The 24,866-nt window shown below is 37.1% G+C and overlaps 1 long non-coding RNA gene across 2 annotated transcripts in view; it reads left to right on the plus strand.

Annotated features, from left to right (window-relative positions):
- LOC127472274 (uncharacterized) overlaps positions 1-24,866 on the plus strand; it is a 47,734-nt gene that overhangs the window by 17,539 nt on the left and 5,329 nt on the right. For both annotated transcript variants that reach the window (XR_007904937.1, XR_007904938.1), the window contains 2 exons: positions 6,634-6,720; positions 23,844-24,636. This is a non-coding gene — a long non-coding RNA (uncharacterized LOC127472274). The remainder of the gene's footprint in view (positions 1-6,633; positions 6,721-23,843; positions 24,637-24,866) is intronic.

The raw sequence follows: 24,866 nt of genomic DNA on the forward strand, positions 1-24,866 counted from the left end.
CAGATAGATGCAAATTAAAACTGGGGAGAATTTAACTCACTCTTTGCTTTTTTTTTTTTTAAATTTCTTTAATTGATAAAATGTTACTTGTCCAAAACATAAATTTAACATTGTTTTGTTTAAAGAAGACAGGACACTGTCTTTTGCCAGTAATTACTGGCACTATTATTATTGCCCATAGTTGCTTTCATTTTATCTATAGAATGGTGGAAAATCCTGTCTTCCTGGAAAGTTTTTGGTATTGTAGTTATGACTTTTCTTGCTACTCTTTTACCTTCATGATGTACCTGCAAACAGCTTGTCTGCCAAAGTCATTGGCTTAGCAGAACAAGTGTAATGGCTACTAATACATTACCTACCTAAGGATTTATCCTGCAAGTCAACAGTTTGATTGATGAGTGCAGTCTGTATCCTTGACTAAAGGAGAATCAAGGCTTAGATCTGTGGTGGTTTTGCTGGTCTCCAGGGTAGAGCGTGCATGTCAACTTAATGTGTGAAATTACAAGTGAATACATGCTTAGCACCAACAAGGAACTCATATTTAAGAGAGGCAGAAATGTTCCTTTAGCAACGTATAAATAAAAGTTTTGTAAATATAGAAAAAGACAAATCAGAAAGGAAACAATTCAACAATGAAGGGAAATATGAGAATATTCTAGTCTTGTTTCTAACAACTGCTTCTAACTTAATTTAACAAGTGATATATGTGACCAAACATATATACATATATTTACAGAACCAAGGGTACTAGATCTCTTATAGGGAAATCAAGGACACTGAAACTGGCAACAGTGGTTACTGTCAAACCTTTTTGGGTGAAGAGAAGTAATAGTTTCAGATTCAGATCCTTTTTTTTACATTATTTTGATCTAATTACAATTAATCTAATATTCCCAGAGATTGTTAATATCTAGATCTTATAGAAAGAGGACAGATATTACTGAACTAATGGAGCTGCTTTTTGGAAATACACAGAAAACTATAAATTCATGCACACACACAAAAACAAGAAAGGCATTTCTCCTTACAAAGACAAGAAATAATGCTCCTGCATATTATATTTTATAGCTCTTCATTCTTTTCAGGTTGAAATAATGGAAAATATTAAAAATAAAATCTCACCACTGAGTTATCAGGAGTGTTTGATTTAAAAAAAATAAACAAACAACCCCCCCAGCTTTCTAGGCAATCTGGGTTTGTTGTTTTTTCTTTTCTATTATGATTTTTAGTAAGGTTGTAGAATTAGTGAGTATATCCAGAGTATATGTAGAACACTGAGACTTCAGTAAATTAGTTCATGTTGTCTCACAGCAACTGATTTCACAAAATAACAACTAATCAAAATTGGTTTGTACTGTAACACCAGCACATAAGCTCCAAACTGGCTACCAGACAAAGCACTGATGAATGGATGCATACTGAATTGCAGAGAGAAGCCAAGTAGCTATTTTTGTGCAGGCTGTACTTAGTTATGCCAGGGCTGGATGGAGTTCATTGTTTCTTCAATTTTTTAAGATAACAAAAACAAAATGAGCACAATAAATCCTTGTTCTTTTTCATGAAAATTTTCTGAATCATAAGGGCAATTTCACAGTTGGGCTGGGTTTGACAGTCTCAACAGAATAGAGGATGGAAAATAAACTGCTTCCTCAGAGTCAGTCCCTCCAAGGTTAGGGCTATGGACGAGGCCTGCTGACTGAGCAGTGATGAGGATTGCAGTTTTATTGCTGTTGAGAGCAGCTTGTCTCAGAGACATCAGACTGGCTTGCAGTAGTTTTGTACCATGGACACTTCTTTATAGCTGTTTCCTCTCTGTTTCATGGGGAAAACTGGGAGGGGAAGGATTGAAACATCTGAGCTTAGCTATCTGCCTCCAAGTGTCTACACTCCCTTGGTAAGAGATGGAGATCTAGGCAAGATGGTCAGGAGAACAGCTCAATTCACCCTGAAGTAAATACTGGGGTTTTTTTCACTAGTAATGTGCTGAGTAAGTCTTCATTGTAACTGGAGTTTTGACACTGCTCACATCATCATCTGTGTTTATTTATCATCCTCTGTGAACTGAACCCCAACCCCTTTTTCTTAGGTGCTGTTGTGAACAAAACAAAACAAAAAAATGCTTGGCGGAAATATTTGAGTCTGACAAATGTGCACCATTCCTAGACTGGGACTTGGCTGTACTTCCCTGAAGCAGAGCTTGGAGAGCCATATTCACTGCTTAAATGATTAAAATGCAGGCTTTAATATTGATAGCATTGCAGACAGTATTTCAGAGCTTTAGAGTCCCTGCTCTGAAGCTGAGAGCCTCTCATCTCTGTCCTTTGCTTGTCTGTCATAGTAGCTGAGATACCATGTATCCAAATGCATCACTGAAACATTTGTGAGTTAGAAATAACCATAGAGTCATCTGTAGCTCACGGTTGCTAATGGCTAGAGACATCCTGTTCCCCAAAATAGGGCCAAAAGAGAACTAGGATTTGGACAACAATTTCAAGTCTGACGTATGGTCAGAATAATCCTACCACTATAAATGACAAATGCGATTTACAGGATTAGACTGCTTTCTACCCTTTGCCAGCAAGAATGGCAACATCACATGTTGCAGAGTTCTTTTGCATAAATCAGCCACCAAAACTAAGCACTGACTGCTCTTAAGTGTAGGGGAACTATGAAATCCTCTCGTCACATATTGAACCAGGTGCAAAATAAGCACATATTTTGATTACTCCCCTTGTCTCCTTTTCAATTTACTACAGGTTAAGAAATCTTGAAAAGCATCTGTCAAAACTTTTGAAACTAATCAATGTTATTTCTGGCAATAAAGGAAAAACATTACCATTTCAAATTAGAAGAAATCTGGTCAGAAAATAGATTTCTTCACTGAATTCTGAAGAAACTAGTGGAACACACCAAAAGTCTTTCAGCTCTGGTCCCATCTCAGGCTTCTAGTTCCCAAGTAGTAGGCATCAAGTTTGAATAAGACACTAAACCATCAGTCAGAGTTCAGCCTCAGGCACAGAACAGAGATTACTTTAGTTGTATCAAACTGTGACCTATTTGCAAGATCCTGTAAGAACTTGCTCTCAGTATTGCTGTCTGTGCTGCTTTTAACACAGTGAATTACAAATTATTTCTATCTTACCTTTGTTATAAACTTTTGCTCTATTATTTTTGTTTTATAGTTATATAGAATCTGAAGACAGACATTGCAGTCATTAACCCATTCAGCAAAAATTTAACATATATGCAATATAAAGCATATGCAACATTTCTGGTAGGATATATATAGTCCTTGATGGAACAGAACAGCTATAAGGGAAGCATTTGTGAAATGCTTAATAAACATTGTGCTCTACAGGGTAACATCACTCCCATTTTTAAAAAGGGAAGAAAGGAACATCAGTGACCTTCACCTCTGTGCCTGGGAAAAGCAGATCCTCCTAGAAGAGGATCTTTTATGTGCTAAGGCACATAAAAGACAAGGAGATGATCTGAGGCAGCCAGTACAGCTTTACTAATGGCAAATTGTGTCTGAGAAATCTGGTGACCTTCTGTGATGGAACAAAGTCAACGGTTGACAAGGGAAGACAGACAATCTAGAAGTTGTGGACACCCAATCCCTGGAAGTGTTCAAGGCCAGGTTGGATAGGGCCTTGAGCAACCTGATCTAGACAATTGCTTTCCTGCAAATGGCAGGGGTATTGGAACTAGATTATCTTTAAGGTCCCTTCCAACCCTGACATTTCTACGATTGTATGATTTCTTATCTCTGACCTCTTCACTATATATTTGGGGTTTATTTTCTCCCTGACATAAGTAATAACACTGCCTTAATTTCTGCTTCTAATCCTGATTTGGGGTAGTTTTGTTTAATTTTATTAATCATGAAAAAATTGAACTTAAAATACCTATTAACTGCAGTTTCAGAATTTCTGAGGAAAATCACAAGTACCTATGGTCCTTAGGTTAATGATAAGCAGTAAATCAAACTTTTAACATCTCTATTGCATCCTTGATGAAGAACAGTTTTAAATAAAAATTATATATTATATATCTGGTTTTTTCCTATGAAAGATGCAAAGACATATCAATAACTGGTTAACCTTTCCTTATTTAAGGGAGATACCAGACACAAAAATAAAAAATGGGAAGATATAGATATAGGCTTATTGACAAAGAATATATCATTACAGAGAATGTGTTCTGTCAATGGCTTACATTCAGATACTTCAAATAAAACTTCAGTATAATCATAGGAAAAAAAGAAAACCTTATGTAGTAATTATATGAAACCAAACATCCATTTCTGAAGGTCAGGAGTATAATAAACAGCAAAATGTGCCCAGAATTAGTTTGCATGTGATACCATTTGTCCTTTATGGAGGAGAAGAGTAAAGCAAATTTTCTCTAAAAACAAATTAGATGTATCTGAGGCTTTGCTACCATGGAATTAGGTAGTATTACTTTGCAACCTTTTACCAGTGTACGTATGAGATACTTTTGGAAGTAAAAAAAAAAAACCAAAACCACAAATAGGATAAGAAATCACAGAACTGCACAGCTATCAAAAATAAAACCCAGCATGTAATGCTAAAATGTCACCTTACTTAAAGAAAACCTCTAAACAAGTCACGCTGCAAGTAATCATTGAGATAGACTTAGACAAATCTCTCAGGTATTTATTATACCAAATCATTAAAAGTTCAAATTTTTCTTTACATATGGTGTTGAGCAACTCTGGCATATAGCATTAAACAATTTTTAATCAGTTTTGCATAAATGGGTAGCAGTAACTACATTTTGTGAGTGTCCTTTTGTAGTTGCTCTGTGTGTCTTAACTGTGCTGACTTCTAGAACTTGAGTAGTCTGAAGTAAAAAGTAGATATCAGAGCAGTTAGAAAGGAAACATTTTGGAAAAGGGTAGATTTTTTGAATCTTGGAAACTTTGAAGTTAAAATGCCACTTGGAAAGCTCCAGGGTGAGATTTTCTTTAAGCCTAGTAAGATTAGGGTTTTGTATCATAATTTAGGTTTAACGTTTCAGTTCTACCCCCTTAGACCTTCTTTAGGCGCAGGTTTCAGCTTTGAAATATTCCCAAATAATACCAGGAGTGATTGTTTTTTTCTAAGAGATGCATTGAAAAGCCTACATATAGGTATGAGAAAAAAATCCTTGTTCTGTGACTGTTTCCTCACTGACAGATGCTTTTGAGGGCTGTCAGTTGGCCATTCCTTAATCCACTCAGTGTGGGTTGTATTTATATTTTGTAGTGGTCATTATTAAATCAGCTCAGCTTTCTTATGGTAAATTACAGATTGGTCTCTGAACCATCTGCGACTGTGTATCTGAATGTATAAGCTGGTGGGTGCTTATTTAGAAACAAGGCAGTGAACTGATGATGGTTCAGAAAGGAAGAGAAGTTTAAAAAAGAACCTGGCTTCTAAACATCTGAAAAGAAATGGTTGCTTTGTGTAGTGCATTTTGATCAGGCTGCAGTCCATGCTGTGCCAGCACTGCAATTGAGAAGCAGTGCTGCAACATCGGCAGCCATCTTCCAAAATTTCAAATTTTATATATTTATCTAATTATAGTGATATATACCTCAAAGACATTTGTTTTAAAGTGATAAATGTACGCGTTTTGCCTCAGTGAGGAACATACAAAAGACTCTTTAAAGTAATACAGGCATCAAATTTGGAGTTATGTATTATGGGATTTAATGTGGAATAACTTTTGAGATAATGAGCTAACATTTCCTGTTTTCTAGAGAAAATTATATATAAGCAGTATAACAGTGACTTGCACCAATGACATAAAAGATATTTTTGTGTTTACATGTTATTCATTAAATGAAATGAAAGGTGACATGGTGCATGGAATTATGGAACTTGTCAAAGGTACTTTGTTTCCTCAGTTTTTACTGTTTAATCATGTTGGTTCATGGTTTTTATACCAGTTGGATACTTCTTTTTCCTTGTTGAAGTTTATTTACTCTATGGACCATACCAGTTCCATGAGATTTCTGTTTGTCATCTGTATTTTTAACCTACAAAGAGCAAGATTTTTCAAGCTTCAAAGGCATCAAATTTGTGAAGACAGCAAGAGTATGAATTTAAATGATTTCTGCAGTGGTCAGAATCCTTCTAAAACTGAGGGCTCTTATTCTGAATCACAGTCCACCCTGCCTAAGGTCAGTTGCATTTAGCGCAAAGCGAAATAGCATACCCATCTCACTGCATGGCCTTCCCTTCCTTCAGAACTAAACCAGATGTTGCCAGATAGGTGCCTCTGGGTGCCTTTGTTCAGTAAATTTAAAATCTCATTCAGGGTATCTCTCAGCAACTTTTTTTTTTCTGAAATAAATTCATAAGGCTATTTTAGCTCAGGAGAAATTTCCCCACAATTGCTAAAATGTCCTTGTTTTACAGATTCTCAGCATCTTCCTGAATTCCTGCATGAATTCCTGCACTGGCTGCTGGTGGCTTCATCCCTTGAATCAGACTGGCTATTTCCTGAAAAACAAATCAATTGTACTTTCCACTATCCACTGTTTAACCTCCTGAGCTAGAGTACTTGCTGAAATTCAAACATCCTTTTAACTCTCAGCTCATGTCTTATGTTTGTAATCCTCAGGTGTGCTGCCCATGGGTGAACAATGTGATTTCTGCCTCCCCTACCTCTGCCACTGAGCACACGGCACCTTCCTGATCTTCACATAAGGTGAAAAGTCTTTTATGTTCTTAAAAATTTGCCCATGTTTTGTTTCTCGGCAGATTGCAAGCAACTTGCTTCCACATTTTCAATTTATAATGATATCAAATGAACCAAATCTGAGAACAAGTCTCTGGTAACTGAAAGCAGGATATTATTTCCAACTCCTCCAGCACTGATGCTCTAAGTTGGAGGGAAACTGTACTTTCATCATTAAAATACTTGAGACAAGGAGTAGAAGGAGATGGGATTTTTTAATTATTATTGGTTTTTTTTCTCCTTTTGAAGTTCATGATGCTTTTAAGGAATCATGGTTCTTTAATTTTTTAGGAGGAGAAAGTCTACCTCTTTTACTCAGTAATTATCATTAATTTGAAATTTAAATGTGATAAGATGGGATTATGTAAATTCAGTTAACTGTTCCATGTTTAAATGGACCTCAGAATAAAAGTTTAAAACATGGAAATAGAAAACTAGAGCAGAGTTACAAATGTAAGGAAAGTGATAATTGTAAGAAACTGACAGATGTTTTGTTCATAGGTCGATGCAGCAAAATTATTAAGAAACAGCTACACTAGGGGAGAACTATCTGACTCTAACTTTTACTAGCCAGGCTTGTACTACATCTTCACTAGACCAAGGGCAATGGAACAACATAAGTCTTAACAGCTGTGTCCTGGCCAAAGCAAGCAAGAGAATATCTCTTATATTTCTGTACAGATACCATCACATAATAGCATCTATGTCTCTGAATATTTGCTACCCAGAAGATATGGATCTTTCCAGTTCTCTTTCCCAAAATGAAAATCTAAAAAGGTCAGAGGTTATAGAAGAGGATATTTTACTCTGTCAGTATTCTGTTAGCACTTGATTCAATAAGGTGAATGACAGTTCAACCTGATTTCATTTTGACTGTCTTCTATTCCACACTCCAGTGACAAGACATTTTAACTTATTCAGAAGTAACTAGTCTGGTCCACTGTGATAGAGCGTGTCAAAATGCTTTGAAGTATGCTTAATGAAAGCAAAAATAAAAAGAATGACTACTGACTTACTGGAGAAAAAAAGTTGTTACAATTTTAAGGGAGTCTGAAATCCTTTTTGTACTCTTTCTTCCTTCCATGTAGATAATTTTTCATTACCAGGGGGTCTAGGAGATTTTATTTTACTACCATCAGATTGTCACTAGTACAAAATCAGTTTTTAATGGACACTGATTGCAGGGAAGAGACCTGCAATACCTCAGTCATGAGGTATGGATCAGCTCAGGATCTTTACGTACCACATGATGTGAATAGGAAGGCATTTACTTGACAGCTCCTTTTCTGAGGGTAAATTGCTGATAGCTGTAATGCTCTGTAAAGGCACTAGAGAGTTTGAGAGTTTGGGAGACTCTTACACACACACACACACACACACACACTCTCTCTCTCCATTTTCTTTTCTCTCCCGTGCTTTTGTTCCAAACTGGTCATTCTTCCTGATAGAAAAAAGGGATAATTGGCTGTAACTTCAGTTTTCATTAGTGGCTCCAGCATACCTGGGCTGATATAATTTTTTGTCTACATTTACAAAATTGAAGATTCAATACGTTGTGTGTCTGTCAAGTCAGATTACCTTCTCTTTCTTGTGAGCTACGTGATGGTGATTTTTTTAAGATTCCCGGGTCTATGGTATAGAGCATAAGTACTACATATAGAAAAGATGCATATCTTTGTGCAAGTTAGAAGTGGAAATAAAAAGCTAGTGTTTGATAATTTCCTGGGAATTCCTCAATGAAAAGCCCAATAATGTATCTTTTACATCAACCAGTAGTCTGTGTAAGGTCATCATTCATGGCTAGGCTTCGCGAACGAAGATTTGGGAATCTGTGTAAGGTAATATTTTGATATCTGACTTGTCTGTCTCTTCAATCTGTTTATGTTTTCTCAACCTCCCCAAATACCAGAGGAGTTGACAGAGATCTTGGCCAGCCCAAATCAGCCAGATCTAGGCTCAGCAAGAGTGGGATGAGTTTCCCCTGCTGAGAACCCAAAAGAAAAAGAGCCACATCAATGGATGGTAATGAACTTGACCTCTCCTGACCCTAGCACTTACAGTTGGGAGCCAGCACTGCTATAGGGGAAGGATCTCTGCCGGATTCTTTCCTCATCGCAAATATGATCTGAGGCCAATAATGAATTTTAGCCTTCATCTTCAAATGCTTCTTTTTCCAAAAAATATAGTAATACATCCCTCTTTTCTCAGCTGGCGGTCTGGAAAGCCTTCATGAGAGAGATACTACCACTGATGTTTTAGAGCCCCTAAAAGAACAGGGCTCTAACATGGGATGTAGCATGTCTGCACTAACATGTCTCAACTACTACTGACACCCTGCTTATCCTTCACCAGGATTGTGCCACAACGACACAGGCAGTAACTATTAGTCTATATTCACCTAGTTTTCATTAAACAGACACATCCCATCAGCACAGTTTACATTTTTTTTCATACCCATAATATTCAGTATGTAGCTTATAGCCTTATTTTTTAATGAAAACTGTGATTTCAAAGAAGGGAGTATTTTAAAGTTGTGCTAAGATGATTCGTGCTATTATATGTGTAGTTTCTGAACCTTTAGTTGTTAAACCTTTAAATGACTTTCAATAGAAAAGAATCACTACACACTGCGCTACTCTCCTGATTAATTGAGGTGAGTAATACATAAAAAACCCTACCTATTTGTCTTTAAAATGACATGATTATCAATATTTAGTACTCCCTTTGTTTCACAAGTGTCAGAAATACTAAAGAGACTCCTTAAAATAGGAACTTTTACTTGCTTTTACATTGTCCTATGAGTCTCTGCAAACACAGACATACTGATCAAAGACTAGTGAGGCAAATGGGATGTTTTCCATTCAGCAGAGATTAGAGAACTCAAGTTTCCAATTAATCTTACAATTACTTGTGTCATGTTTTGAGGAATATAATATTATCTACCGTTACACCTCCTCTGAAACGGCCAAGGGAACTTCTGAAGTATGTGTGTCACTGATTGCAAGCTCCATTTATTGTTAAATCAACTAATATTTGTGTTAGTTATCTTGTTCCTCACCTGTAAAAAAGCTGAAATTTTTAATAAACATGGAAAAGATTTAGGGATAACAATTCATACCAGTGTAAACTCAGTCAATATACCAGCTTTTTTCAAACAAGATGGACTTAACCCTCTTCTGCTGTTAATGTATTCAACCTCACATTAAAAGGCCAGAAAACTTAATTGTTAATGACTTTGTGACAGTAGCAGAGAAAGAAAGTGTCTTGAAAAGAAGCTCTCCTTTTTATGTCTTCATGGTTTTTTGGGTTTTATTTTAACATATTAATGCTATCACGAAATTGGCAAAATAAATTTTTCTAGTTTTCCATGGCTTAAAGGCTGCTCCTAAGATTAACTCAGGAACATAGAGGAGAGTTATTTAAAAGTCAAATGATTTTATGAAGTAACTAGAGCTGAGAGCTTTAAGGAAAAATTCCCTTAGAAAGTAGTTAGCCAGTTTATAGCTATACTACAGCAGCAGCAGGTGTAAGTTGGATGATAGTAGCTAGTATTTAAAACTTCTTACTGTTGCAGACACTGATGCCTGCCATTAGTCCCAATTTGCAGTCTGCAAAACAGATAATATTTCAAGAAGATGGAGTGACTGTTAGAAGATATATGCCTCCATCATGCCAACTGTGGGGAGAGTTCAACGCATCGTACTTTAAGTCCTGAAGAGGAAGAGGTGCCTGCCGGGACATAGAGGAGATGGAATATCAATTGAGAAAAGTTACCTTATTAGCAGTTCTTCAGTATAACAGAAAAGTAAAATTAATGAGTTAAGAGGAAAAAGCACTGACAGTCTCTTAAGGGGTACAGATGCTTGTGTGAATGAGTCATATCACTTAGGGGAGTAGGAGTCTGGATGTACATACATTCTCTTTATCTTTGAACAAAGAAGGGATAAAATACAAAAGGGACATTATTCTGCAGAGGTAAAAAGAATATCAGAACCCAGAGGACTGTATATATTTTTTCAGAAAGGCTGGTTTAGAGGAAAAATTGCCACCATCTAGTTGTTCTTTTATTATGCTACTTTGTGGAAATGTAAGTGAGCAGCATAGACTGCAAATTTAGCATCATAAATAGTGTGAAGATTCAGAGTTGGAGATAACCTTGTTATCTTGCTCTGTCTTCCTATGCTCATTTCAAACCTCATTAAAATGTGTCATGACTAAAGAAGAAAAAAAGTCTTGTTTATACCTGGTTCTGTCATTTTGGTTTTTTTGGGGGGTTTATTTTGTTTTGTTTTGGTTTGGTTTTTTTCCCCGGAGATATCCAGCCAGAATGCTTAAAGAACTTTTTGCATTTTTTTATGCTTGTCTTTCATTTGCCTACTCATTTCTTATCACAGTTCTGTATCTTTAGCCCATTGTAGTTCTGTTGAGAGGGAAAGCAGGCAAACCACATTACTGTGGAGCTACAGCTTCCAGGCCACTCAGTGTACGGAGCTTTAGGGAATCCCCTGCTGTGTAGCAGAGTGACACACCTTGTCTCTGCTTTTGAGCTAGGTTTGCCTTTCATGTTGACTCACACATGGCCTGTTCTGTAAAAAGCAGTTGTTTCACCCTTGCTTGAGTCTGTTATATAATGAGAGTCCACATCCAGTGCAGGAACTGCTGGGAACCAGCTCAGGCGGAAATGGGACTGCATAGGCCTGGCTGCAGCTGAATTGCATTTTTTGGAGATGACAGTGAAAAAAATGTCAGTCATGGATACTACATCTGATAGAGCTGTGAATGCTGCTGTAGCTGTAGCTGTTGGCAACTGACTACTTTTTTTTCAGTGCCATGAGACAAAGGAGAGAGGGACTTCGACTTGTATATTAATGGGAAGTTGTTTTACATTTCAAATCTTCTTCAGAAAATTCCAAGGGAGTGATACTGTGTTTTGCATTTGCTGATTTGTGTTTTATGCTTGAAGTCCTACAAGTGGTAGATTGCTTGCATGTTTAATCCATGCAGTACTGTGCTCATTATAACAATATAAAGAGTAAGAAATATTCTCTTGTAGAGATACATACTAATCTTTAATTCACAGAATTATTTGAAAACTGTGATCCTTCCTAGAGTGGACTTTCAGAGGTAAAAAGGAACTATCCTTTTCTTTCAGTAGTAGGATACTACAAAACCAGGCACAGGTTTTACTTTTTTTTCTCTTCAGAATTTCTCTGAGGCTTAATGCAATCAATTACTTCATGACTTTAGTAGCAAATCACTGAAGCCGGTGAATTGCTTGCCTGTCTGGCTACGTAATTTTGTTCTAATTGCTGCCCTTGTCCTAAAATAGAATATATTCACAAAATACTGATATCTGTTCTATTTTTTGTATATGAAGCCTGTGACTTATGGGCAAAGCCATCTAATTCCACAATCACTCTCCACTTCAGTAATACTTGCTTTGGACCTGCAAGAATTTGGCTGATTTTGGAGAAAGCTTTACTCTGCTACTGCCTGGGGGTATGCTATTAGAACGTGCTTGCTCAAAAATAAGGAGACACTCAAGCAAGGTGAGTAAATGTCACCTAAAGTCTCTCTTCCCCAAACTCAGAGACAAAGACAGAAGTCAGCAGAGCAGGCAAGAGTGAGACACCAAAATTCTTTGCAGTGTGGAAGAGGCAGGGAAAGAACAGATGACCTCCCACTGCCCAGACCTCTCTGATCTTTACAAGTCAGAAACCATCCCATGAAGTGCCACTCAGATACTCATTTCTATTTCTGGTCTCAACCTTACCAGTCAAAACAGCCCTATGGCACTGTGTTCACTGCCAAATGTTTCTATCCCTTTCACTTTCAACTGTGTCTGGAAATGTTTAATGTGCCACTGCAAAATGACTGGCAAAAAAATTCAACAGAATTATTTACGATGGTACTTTGATGTTTTATTGAATGCAACCATCTGTTCGTGAATGTTTTCCAACGTTGTGGACTAGATCTAGAATTTACTGCTGCAATATAGGTTGTCTGAGGGAGTTTCACAGCAGGAATGCCACCCAATGTATCACAGGTATGTGAGACTCTGGGTAAGAGGAATATTGAGAAAGTTCCTATTTCCTCCCATAAAACAGAGTTAACTGACTTCTTGATGGTAAAGATTCAGAACAGTTTCAATTTTTTTTTTACTTTACAATCTGATAGCTATGTTCTATGTGTGCTGTAAACTTGTGATTCAGGGTATTTCCTAAATGACTTCAATGGCTCACAGGACATATACTTGTGGCTGATGGCAGAATGCACTATAGACAGATTTAGGGGCATTTTACAAAGATATCAGTAGCAGACAGCATATATAACAAGATGGCATTTCATTAACTTTTTCTTTTCTACTGTTAGAAATGGGAGTTCTATATTGAGAAAAGTAGATTTTGGCCTTTTCTTCACCCTCTGGATTGCTTGTTACTTTGAGGTGAAACAAGAGGCAGCTGCTGATAGAAGTCAGTTTTTTTGTTTATTCTGAGTGTTTGGAAATTCAAGGATGTATTCCAGAACTGGTTTGGAATTGATGATGAGTGTTTTCCCTTAAAACCAATCTATAAAAGAAGAGTGAAAAGCTACAATGGTGAATGGGCACTGCCATTACCTGTTATTTAAAGACTCAAATAACTAAGGAAGGACCAAACAGCTTTGTAGTGTGCCTTTTCTGCAAATTGGCCCATGTAAGCATTATCAGGGATTGTGCAGGGCAAAGGAAAAGCTGTCTCACAAATCTCTCAGTTACTTCAGTTATTTCAATTACCAAGTTACTTTTCAGAGGATGCTGTTCATTCTGATTCTTTTTTCTTTCACAGAAACTCCTTGTCCCTATGCTTTCACTGTTTACCACTTAGTTATATCAGAAAATGTAAATCGTGGTAGGGAGATTAGAGAATGCATTCTAAGGATGTGAGAAACAGATCTCACTGCATTATAACACCTCTGCATGAATAATTTACCTCCCTTGACTACACTGCCATCACAGCTGTCCCGAGCTTCACATTGCCATGACTAGACTGTTCCTTGCACCCAAGCAACTACTCTAAGGCTAGTTCAGATATGACTACATGGTACTGGAGGGCACAAACAGACTTACTGTGCACTGGCTTCACTGCTGGGTAGGAAACAGCAGGATGGTATGGCTGCAGCTTTGCTCAACTCAGAATATGTTTTGTAATGTCAGATCTATCTAAGTATATATCTATATGTAAGTCTAAAATTATAAAAAGCAATCTTAATTATCTAAAGTGTTCATGTAGCTTGTCATCTCAGTGATACTCTACATGGTTTTTCCCTTTATTGATTGTTTGACTTTGTGATGCAAAAAGATGTCACATTTAGATGTCATTGCAGATAGTCATCAGTGTAAAGGAAAACATTCTGACAGTCTGAGGAAATCTGACCTTTTTCCCTCCAAGTCCATTCAGAAAACATTGCTATGGTTCTCTAATGTAGTTAAGATCCAAATAGAACTGACAGCACTGAACACAGTGTATGAGACTAATAAATGGGGTAGTGCAATCACTACCTAATAATGAGTAATGTAATCATATGATGACTTAAGAAATCTACATGCTTTGAGTGTGAATCAACATAGATATGTACATGCTAGGCAAGTGGATTGGTATTCAAGATAATTCTTCATCGACACATGGGTTAACATTTGTTATAAATTATCTCTGCTTGTATCTGTTTATATTTTGTTGGTATATCACATTTGTGTCAAAGAATACATATGTCAACCTTTGTCATTATTTCTGTAAAAAACCAATAAGTAGCGCTTTCAGCACTGTAATGTTATAGTCATTGTCTATAAGCTGCTTTAAAACATGAAGATGCAATTGTTTTCTTTTATGAGCATATTGTTTTCTGCTATGTCTTAATGTTGCGCATGACTTCAGTGAAGATGGCTTGAAAAAGATGCTTTGGGAAAGATCACAGTTTCTGCATCAGGACAGGCTTCGGCTGTCAAGGTAGAGATTCATGACAATTATTTCATAGCTCTCGAAATATGAAAGTATATAATCATACAGACTCCCTCAGCTGTGAAATAAATGTTGTGAGAGATGTAGTCAGAATTTAAAGAGTGGTGATAAAAAAATAGAGCTTCATCTGAGAAAATTACTCAAAAGTACTCAACAAGACCATATACAATACTGACTGCACTGAAATTGTGGCCATTTAAAAATAATAGGGTTATTGCATCTCTCACCATTTCTTTTCTGCCTCTGTGCTAGAAGAAAAGACTTGAAAGAATCTACAGTTTGACAAAGCTTTACACAACCTGGATATATTGCTGTCTTTAATTTACTGGCAACCCATCCTCAGGTCATTCTCTAATACCCACTAAGCTGCTTTGGGTTTTAGCTTATTGCATTTGAATTTAGTGTACACACAAGTGCAGAGCTTAGTTTCCTACCTATAACACAGTCAAACTACAGTAATATTTCCTTTAAAACTACTCTCCCGACTATACTCGTTGCTAACAAATTATTGTGGTATTTCAAGCAAAAGACAGAAAGGTTGACAAATCATTACCCTTTGAGAATCTGTGAAACAGCTATAAATTCATTGGCTTACTCACCTGTTACTCAGTTCCTACTTGTCTGTAACTATTATACCACTAAAGATTAGATACCTATTAAACCATAGTGCCAGGTTCTGGCCTATGATTTTCACAGGGTTTGTGCCACCTGTGTTCTTACAGTAACACAGGGAACCAAGAGCCACATGAACAAAAAAAAAACCACTTACACTGAATTATTTGAGTTTATTACAATGTTTAGATATGGAGAGGCAAGAGTGTTTCTAGAGATGGAAATCTCTATCTGTATGCAGCTGAATCATAGAAAGGATTTTTTAACTCAGAACATCACAATATGAGGACAGGAAACAGTTTTCTTACCAATTATCCACAACATCTGCAGAAGTTAAAGTCTCTGGTACAATTTCTGATAGTGTGAAATTTTCAAAAATATATCACTTTTTAAAAAAGCTATATTTTACCTTCAAGATATGAGCTATTCCATGCATATTCTCCAGCACTTTGTATCTACAAGCTAGGCGTATGGCTAGAAGAGGAATAAATATCTGAGAATGAGATTCTATATGGTTACATGAGTAGGATCACATATAAGCCAGATAGTACACATTCAAGAAATGACTGTGCACGAAATGCCACATCTTTTTACAATATGAAGATCCCAAATGAGGCATTTGGGTCTGCCTTATTGGAGCATAAGACAATGATTCTGCCTATAATCAGTGGTCATAATGTTTGCTTCAGCAATAGAGTTGATACCTACTTTAAACTGCTGGCAACATTTCACTTTTTACAAGTAGGACATGAATATAAAAGATAGCGTGAACATGCCCTCATTTTTGGACAACAACCTTTGAATTCAGAGGATAGAAAAGATGGACAAGGCAAAAGGAGCTGGTACTTTTGAAAAATGTGGGAATCACTTTGGTTGATTTTACACTATCTGTATTTACACACATTTGGGAAATATTCTTCCAAAAACCTACTTCACATTGAATATTGTCAGTGACACCTAGAAAAATAGATGCCATTTGACGGCATTGAGGGCACGGACCCAGTCATTTGGGGTTCCAGGCAACTGAATCAAGTTTACTGAGAACAACAGCATCTTATATATGCAGTTTGAACAGTAACAAACCATCCTCAACCAATCACTTCCAAGTACTCCACAGAGCACGTGCAATGGTGGAGTACATTTCCCGGAATGCCCTTTGGCATTCTTCCTGTGGTACAAACCGCCACAGCGATTCACCAGAGCACTAAAGTCTCCAATAATAAAGGCGTTTAAACTATTAGGATGGTTACAGTGAGGGCCAGTTTTGTTGAAGCAAAGCTGAACATGACATGCTGAAGTGTCTACTGTTTCGTTTAAAGAAGGGCATTAGTGTGATTTGTGCAGTGAATGCTAAATAAATTCCTATTGAATTAATTTTTAGTCAGCTGTTAGGTTATCTATGACCTCAAGGAATAAAGTGTGTATGTCTGTGGAGAACTGCTTTAGTAAAAGCTTTACTCACAACCAGTGAGCTTTTATGATCCTTTTCTAGTTGTGTGCTTCTTTTTTCTCTGCCCAGAAACAGTGGTCTTTCCCCCAGGTTAGACTTCATACATACTCTTAGAAGTGAAATAAAGAGAAGAAATTAAAAGACCTACAGATTCTGGCAAAGAAAAACCCTGAAAGGCTTACAATAACTAAACACCTTTCTTGGAACAATTCTAAACAAGTCTCAGAACTGAACATGAGGTAAGCAGGTCTGTCTTAGTCATACTGTCTTTAGGAAGTCTTCACTTGAATTCTCTTTAGCTTCCACAGAACACATGACAAAAATCTCAGGGAATCACCTCTTCTTTACAAGAGGGATGAGTGCCAGTAGTTTACTCTATTCTCTCCTGCTAAGTCTTTAAAGAAATTCAGAGATTAAAAAATTCAGGGATTAATGGAAAATATATACACAGCTGGCAATTTCTCTTAAGCCATAAATCGTGTCCCAGTGATAGAGGCCTAAAGATGTTCAGGTGACATCAACTACAGAAAGCGGAAAAAGTCTTGTTCTGAAGACCTCAGTAATTTACAAAGTAACCATGAAGGGGCCAGCTCACCTTAGGAAGCATTTAATTCAGCTCCATTGTTCCCTGGAAGCCGATACCTATAATTTTCTATGTATCCAGCACTGACCCAATGTGCTACCTTAGCTCCGTGATCATTTTCTAGCTAGGACTGACAAGGACCTTGGCATCATGTTCTCTGAGTGACCTTGATCTTTTGATAATATTCAGGTCACAGGCATTTAGCAGAATTGTAATTATTAGTTTTTAGATTTCTGCTCTTTACATATCAGTTAGGTTACTGGCTTCATAGGCAGAAAATTGAAATTCAGTTGATTTCTGGAAGGAGTTGGTTGGCTTGACTGGTCATCACTGAGCAAAGGTGTCAGGGTGTGAGATACACATTAGTTTAATCCAATTTGACAGGGTGGAAGGTTTTGGAATGGAAGTTTGCATTTCTTCATCCTCTCTCTCCGTCTCCCTCTCCCATTTTGCAGTGTACATACAGTTCTTGTTTTTTTTCCAAAGAGCTTTTTTCTAGCTGTACCTACTACATGTCACCCTTAAAAAAAAATTACTCAAATACTCCTTGAATAAAATTTTCACAGCACAACACATATATTGAGATAAATAAACAACATCTTGCCACATCTCCTACTGAATTGAACTGAACTACATAGAATTAGAATAGTTTGGTTTGGAAGAGACCTTTAAAGGTCACCTAGTCCGTATTTTGGAGATGTCCCCAATAAGAAGGGACATCTTCAAAAAGATCATGTTGCTCAGAGCCCCGTCCAACCTGACCTGGAATGTTTCCAGGGATAGGGCATCTACCACCTCTCTGGGCAACCATCATTTCTTTTCTCAACTACTGTTGTTCATTGATGTTGCTGTGTATGTTGTACTAGTACAACTGTTCGGGCAATTGTGCTATAAAATGTAATTCAAATGACTTCTGTTTAAAAAAAAAGTCCAAAAGGTAGAAAATTTCTTCTTCTTATCTAGCCTGAACCTACCATCTTTCAGTTTAAAGCAAATATCCTTTGTCCTATTGCTACAGGCATAACTAAAAGGTCTGTTGACGTCTTTTTATAAGTTCCCTCAAAGTACTGAAAGGCCGTCTCCGTGGAGCCTTCTCTTCTCCAAGTTGAACAACTTCAACTCTCCCAGCCTTTGCTCATAGGAGAGGTGTTTCATTCCTCTCCTACGTGGTTTGAAACTGCAACAATACACAGAGTTTAAATAATGAATCCAACACTGTGACTGCAATGAATAACTGAAAATATTGCCATCTAAATGAATTCTGTGCTGTAGTAAAACTACAGATGTTCTGCTAAATCTTCTATGCAGTTATGAATATTATAAACACAAAGAATGATCCACTGTTAGCAGCCCTTCCTGATAGTCTCATGTGGAGTCTGCAAACTGAGGCTCACTCATAGAGGAGCATGCAAATATTTCCCTTAGGAGTACACTTTGGAATTGAAAAGTGACTTGAAAATCTTATGAAAAACCTCCTGTGCTTAAAAAAGCCATAAAGCAGGCAGACAGCAGGGCACTGAAGTCATCAGTCAAAAAGCACGAAATTGCTGTCCCATCTATTGCTGCTTTCTGTGCTTTCAGTCTCAAATACATATATGGAGAACCCAAGTACAAGTACTCTGGCTTATTTCAGAATAAATAGCACCAGACATTCACAGTGAGAACATTTCATCCCTTTAGCAGATATTAGAAACTGCTGGACTATTTACATATAATAGATGTGACTCCATCTATCACTCTTTTAACTTTTTTCTTTGTTTGAATGATATTTAATCACAGCAAATATGTTATAGGAAAATCTGTCTGGGTACCTGGCTTCCTACTGGAAGTAACAGTGATGATAAAAAGCATTATTATTTGGGCCATGGCACAGACTTTTTTGTTTTCTAAAGATCATTAGGTTTTGTCAATGTTATTTTTTCAGAGGCAATAATCCCTGAAACAAAAAGCCTGGCCAAATAAAACACTGAACTTTCATTTCTTTTGTACCTGTCAGGGACAAAGACCACATACATAGGGAAGGGCTCCTTTGAGTGTGAAGCATGAAATGTAGCTAGAAGCAGGATGTTATCTTGTGGTCCCCCACATAATTTCCTTTCTGTACTGAGGCATTAGAGAGAAGTTGTGGGCAGACTGGTGTCCATGGCATGAGTTGTAAACACCCATTGCATTGCTCATACACACTTTTATTGCTCATGCTTGCAGAAATTATTAAAGCACAAGTGCTAAACAGATCAGGATTTTGACAGGAAAAATGTAGTGATAACTACTTGTACCCTTGTACCAGACTTCTGTTCTACTGTATTGCATGTAACTACCATTACATGTAAGGATTCTTTCTTGTAATATTTTGCATCAACACTGTAGTTCTCAGTGTGAATTTTTTAAAAATATTTTTTTTTAAAATAATATTTGCCTAGGCAGGTTACATGTATGGTTGGGAAATATTATTGCATTGCCCTATGAACACACCATCTATTTTGAATGAATGGCATTTATTTTAAATATATATTTTTCATTTCATAAGCTCAAATTGATTGTACAGTTCTGTAAAGTCAAAGCTATTCAAATACAATTTGTTAGAATAATGTAAACACTGTCTTCCACAGAAAGAAAAATTGTCCAATTTGATAGTGGATAATATGATTTATGTTTATAAAATTCTCAATTAAACACATAGTTATGCCGACATACTGCAATTATTTCATATGATGACAATTCGTTCCAGAAAAAAACTAACTGGAGGCAGACTGAAATTATTTGGAGCATGTCATATTTTTTTCTGAATAATTTCTCCTAATAAAGAGATTAACTTTTAAAACCTACTCCAAAATATGGGATATTGTGTAAACTATCATGTATTAAGAGAAAGGAATCTCAAACTGTATTCCATTTGGTACAAAAATTTAAACATGATGCATTTCAGCACTAATGTTGCTCTGTTGCAGTTTGTTTCATTTGGGTCAGTTAGTTCAAAGGTTTGATACACAGGTATTCATGGGTACTTGGGAGTCATCTGCATATGTTCCATGTTGGAAGCTATTAAAAAATTCCCTTTTCATCCCTAGCTACCCTACAGCATAGAAAGCATTTGTCACAGAATCATAGAATCACAGAATGGTTTGGGTTGGAACGGACCTTTAAAGATCATCTAGTCCAACCCCCCTGCAATGATTAGGGACACCATGAACTAGACTGGGTTGTTCAAAGCCAGATCCAACCTGATCTGGAATGTTTTCAGGGATGGAACATCTATCACTTCTCTGAGCAACCTGTTCCTTCGCTGCTTCTCTCAACTGCTGTTGTACATTATATTGATGTGTATGTTGTACTAAAACAACTGTTCAGGGAATGTGCTATAAAGTGTAATTCAAATGATCCCTGCTTAAAAACCACAATAACAAATCCAAAGACATTTATTTGGATCAGCTGAGTGCTCTGATTTGCAGTGCCCCAAAATAATATAATTTTGTGAAAATGACATAGGGAGAAGGGTGAAGGTCTTAGTATGGCTGAGAACAAGGAGGATGGGAGAAAGTAAAGGACAGTATTTCTTGGGACATCTCTTTCCTGGACAAAATTTATCCAACACCCATATGCTCAGTTTCCTCACTAAACATACTGTCAGGTAAGTTTGTGGTGATGGGGAAGACTCTTTATCTTTGTCACTACCTCATAAGTTTTAGATGCTTTTTCTTCCCATACACTGGGAAACCCTGATCTTTCAACTTCAGAAAAATGCCTGAGAGCCCTCGAAGTGACTGCCTGGCCAGACTGCAGTGCCTGCCTCCAGTTATGTCAGACACTTAAATATGACATACCTGTCCTTGGCCTCTCATTTCGTGGTAGCCCTAGTCCTACTTCACTATAAGCAATTAGTTTTGTTTGAAAAGGTCTTGTAGGTGAGCACATGCATATAAATATGTCTCATTTTGACCTTCTTTCAGAACTTAATGATTTGGCCATTCTCTGGGGTTGCCCAATTGTTCCAAGGCTATAGAGTAAGAGTACATCTTTGATGCTAACCTAAAATAGAAGCATGACTAAGAAGGTGTTGTACAGCAGCAGTACTGGGATAACCCTGTTGGCTACTCAGTCTTGCAGACAGACAGTTGCCTTGTTAATTTGTATTTAACAGCACACTCTGCCTATATTTTTCCATTACATTATCTGTATGTCATCTGCTGCTGTATTTCTTGTTCCTTGTTGTCTTCTTGCCTGAAATGGATGAAAAGTCCCCAGTGGTAAGGAATTTATTTCAATATTTACTAGTGTCTAATTAGGAGGAATAAACAGGAGAGATTTGGGGGAAATCGGTCTTGATTCTCTTGTGTCATTTCTGCCATTTTAAATCTCTAGCCAAATCCTGCCATTCTCACTTCAGTTCCCATGAGTGAAATTTACAACTTTCAGGTTTGTTTCTTGCTATTGTTCTGCACAGAATCACAATAATAATTATTTATTCATTCGATAAAAGCAATACGAAAGCAGTGCATTCCCAGTTATATGTCGATGTTTTCTTTCAGAACTGATGACTAATAACTATAAATCAAAGTAGATAAGAATAAAGGAAATGGCTGTCGAATCTGTTTTCTAAAAACAGATCTCCCTAGATATAGTTAGGAATGATTTAGAAAAAAATGAACATTGCATTTTCTTTTGTACCCCCAATCTTAAAATGGAATATTGTTAAGGTGATTATCCTGCCACCATTTGCACCTTTCAAAAAGTAATGTCTTTCCTATAAAAAGTACACTGACATAGTTGGAGAGCCTGCCAGAAGTAAGAAGTCTTATTTCTTGCAAGGTGAAGCGGGTGTTTACTCACTCTTCCTATTTTTTTATTGATATTATTTTTATGTTAGTTTACTTTACTTTTAAACTACCATTTCATTCTTTGAACCAATAACATGCTCTCCAAGCCTATAGATTAAAGAAAGTAGAATTTAACTTAATTTAACAAGAAAAAGCATTAATGAACTTTTTCAACACATACATTGAGAAAGTTTTTAAAAGAAGTTTTCTACCTAACATATATGCCCAAATCTCAGAAACTTGGAAACCAGATGATCCTATTCTTTACCTCAATGATTTTTGAAGAATGTCATGTATTTATCATGAGACATTTGCTGGCAAAAGTCAGGAGGAATAGTAGCATTAGTTGTGAATTCCCTACTACTTGACATTTAAATTATACCATTTGGACATTATTCAAAATCTCTTGACATAGCTACAGTAGGTCCCATCCACCGAAAATAGATAGCTGGCAATTCATTGACAGAAGAAAAAGGGATGTAAAATGTCTGATTACAGTGATGTGTAGCTGCATCAGTCATTACAATGTCACAGCAAGGTTATGAGACATTTCCATTTTTAACAATCTTAATGGGTTTAGGTCCTGAAGTCCTTATTAAATTACAGACAATTGGATTTGTCAGTTTTAGGCTTAGCCTATATATCTGAGATGGAGGAGTAAATGGTAATGTGATCTATCTTGGGAGTTAAATTGGATGCTGCTAGTAGTATCAATAGTAATAATACCAGTTGTGTAACACATAAGTATGTTCTCTGTGCAGAGTTTTTACGTGTAATACTGTCACTGGCTGAAAGTTTCTGAAGCAGTGAAGCTGCTTAGTTGTCATTTACCTGTAATGGCAAACTGTGAATAAGTGCCCAATTAAAATTTACGTGAAGAATCTGAAAAAAGTAATTTCATAAGAAGGATAAAATATTGGTCTAAGTTTAAGGAAAATGTAGGAGGAATTGATTTTATACTTTTACAGTGTTTTCCAAAACCTTAACATCTCTGAAATTTTATAAGCAATCATGGGATATTTTTGTCTTGCCTTTTATGTACATGCCCGCATTCGCTACCCAAGTAACCAAGTAATCCCGAATTTGCTGCTTTAAGGAAAACTACCTACAGAAAAGTTATAGCACAAAACCCCAAGACATTACTCTTTTTATGATGCTTATTTCAGGTAGGCATTCTCATATCTTTGCAGGTACTGGGGTCCATCAGTGCTGGCCAGTTTTGAAACACCACCTCGTAAGGGCAATTACGAGGTGCACCACATGAGCAGGCAATTCCCAAATGCTGGAAGTCAAGCAGTGAGGCAGAGGGCCAGCTTTGCTGAACAGGGATCTTGTCTCAGAGGCAAGGAAAAAAGGAAGGTGTATGCCCAGTGGAAGCAAGGTCAAGTGACATGGGAAGAATACAGAGATGCTGCTTGCAGCTGTAGTGAGAAAATTCATGTGACAGAAAATCAACAGGAGCTGAAGCTGGCCAGAAATGTAGGGGACAATAAAAAGAGTTTTTTCAAATATGTTAATGGAAATAGGCAGGATAGAAATATCATTGGCCTGGTACAGGATGAGCATGGTAACCTCACAAACGGGGACAGAGACAAGGCAGAGGTGTTTAAGGCTTTCTTTGCCTTTGTCTTCAACAGGGATGACAGATCAAGGGGATCTCAGCGCCCTGAGCTTGAGGACCATGACTGCAAGAATAATCAACTCCCAGTTGACCTGAATTTGTGCGAGACCTGCTACTCCAAATCTATGGGGCCTGATGGGATTCATCCCAGAATCCTCAAAGAGCTGACTGATGTTATCGCAAAGCCTCTCTCAATTTTTGAGTTGTCTTGGGAATCTGGAAAGTTCTCAGTTGACTGGAAGCTGGCAAATGTTGTACCATTTTTCAATAAGGGCAAGAAGGAGGACTTCAGAACCTACAGACCTGTCAGTCTCCCTTCAGTGCCTGGTAAATTATAGATTTACCAGTGCCTGGTAAATTGTAGATTATTCTGGGAGGTATTGAAAAACACCTGAAAGACACAACCAGCAGGGTAGTCCTGCTGGTTATCAAACCTGATTTCTGTTTATGATAAGGTAACCCACCTAGCTGATCAGTAAAGCTTTAGATACTGTCTCTCACAGGATCCTTTTGGAGAAACTGTCCAGCACACAGCTGGATAAACACATCATGTGGTGGGTGAGCAATTGGCTCATGGGTCGAGCACAGAGGGTGATAGCGAATGGGGGAACATCAAACTGGCAACTTGTCACTAGTGGGGTTACACAGGGCTCCATCTTAGGCCCCGTGCTCCTCAACATCTTCATAAATGACTTGGATGCAGGACTGGAAGGGATACAGGCTCCCCATGGAAGTGGTCACAGCACCAAGCCTGACAGAGTTCAAGAAGCATTTGGATGACACTCTCAGGCACATGGTGTGACTCTTAGGTATGATCCTGTGCATGGCTAAGGGTTAGAGTCAGTGATGGTTGTAGGTTCCTTCCAACTCAGCATATTCTGTGATTTGCACTGGTTTAACAAAACAAAAACAAAACCAAAAAAAGGTGAGATTTCTAAATGTTTTCTTAAGATTTGTAAAAATAAATACTTGTTAAATAAGTATAAATCATGTTTAAATACATTCATGTATGCATAAACAGGGTTTCAAATCAACTCAT

The sequence above is a fragment of the Manacus candei genome, unplaced genomic scaffold (genome assembly GCF_025592945.1).
Source record: "Manacus candei isolate 608988 ecotype Guabito, Panama unplaced genomic scaffold, ASM2559294v1 h1tg000028l, whole genome shotgun sequence".
NCBI lineage: Eukaryota > Metazoa > Chordata > Aves > Passeriformes > Pipridae > Manacus > Manacus candei.